This window comes from Orycteropus afer, unplaced genomic scaffold, assembly GCF_000298275.1.
Source record: "Orycteropus afer afer isolate SDZICR_OR568_19922 unplaced genomic scaffold, OryAfe1.0 scaffold00073, whole genome shotgun sequence".
Taxonomy (NCBI): domain Eukaryota; kingdom Metazoa; phylum Chordata; class Mammalia; order Tubulidentata; family Orycteropodidae; genus Orycteropus; species Orycteropus afer.
Genome location: NW_006921660.1, coordinates 10,258,469 through 10,259,985, shown reverse-complemented (window position 1 = coordinate 10,259,985; position 1,517 = coordinate 10,258,469).

Here is a 1,517-nt window from a genome sequence, read left to right as displayed (position 1 = left end):
ACACACACTCACTGCCACTGAGTCAAACCCCACTCACAGTGACTACTCCTCCTTGGGTTTCTGAGGCAATATCACTACAGAAGTAGATTGCCCAACGAACCTTCCTTCCAAGATTCCAAGGACTGGCTAGTGGGTTTGAACTGCCAGCCATCTGGTTAGCAGTCAAACGTCTTAGGCACTATGCCACCAGAGCTTATACACACATACACACACACACATACACATACACACACTCACACATATATATTACACATTCACACACACACACACACATATGGAATGGTGCTCTGGTGGCACAGTGCCTAAGGTATTTTATTGTTAACTGGGAGGTTGTCAGTTAAAATGTACAAGACACTCTGTGGAAGCAAGATAGGGCAATCTACTTCCGTAAAGATTTAATGGCTTGGAAACCCAATAGGGTCACTATAAGTTAGAATGGACTCCATGGCAGTGAGTTTGGTATTTTTGGTTTGTATACATATAGAGATACATGAAACTTCAGGTAAACTATTAATCAGTAAGTAAATTTAGCAAGTTCACTGGATTTAGACAATATACAGAATTTAATTATAAAAATGTAACAAATATATCTCTATATAATGATAACAATTATAAAACACCATTTGCTATGTCATCCCTCAAGAGAATCAAATACCGAAAGAAAAATTTAACAAAAGATGTACAATAAATCCATACAAAAAATTATAAAACATTTTGAGAAAAATGAAGAGCTAAATAAATGAATAGACCCATGGATTAGAAAGCTCAATATTGTAAGGTTTTAGTTCTCCCTCAAATTAATCTATATAATAATGAAATCTCAATCAAAACTCAAAAAGAAAATGAAATTGACCACACTTCATTTGAAGTCTATATTCACAGAAAGTGAAAATGACTTGATCATGTTTTATCTCTACCTGTCCTATTTTGATGTTTATTTTTCTCTACATGATGATTTGATTTCACATTTGATGAATACAAACACTTAATAATAGTTTTAAGAACTCTCATTGTGAATTGTACTACATATTTATTTTGTAGAATATGTAATCATTGAGCCAATAAAGAATGTTTCACTTCTGATAACTAATGAAAAAGGTTATACTTAAAATTAGTGACAAAGTATGCAGATGATTAATAAATAGTATACTGCTGCATTTAGACATGAATAAATTTATTATTACATTCTATTGTTCTTCAAATGTTAGATTTGCTTTCCTAATATAATAATAATCCATTGTGTTTTTGTTATTATTGCAGAGTTTATCCAAAAGTTACTGAATTCTTAGTGTGCCATAGTGCCTAAGGCACTTGACTGCTAACCAGAAGCCTGGAGGTTCAAACCCACCAGCCACTCCTCGGAAGAAAGGTTGAGCAATCTACTTCCGTAGTAATAACACCTTGGAAACCCAAGGAGGGGTTGCTATGAGTTGGGTCCAACTCCAGGGCACATAGCAACAAATAAAATAGCATTGGAAAAGAGAAGAAACATTTATAGAAGATGGATGAAAACTGCC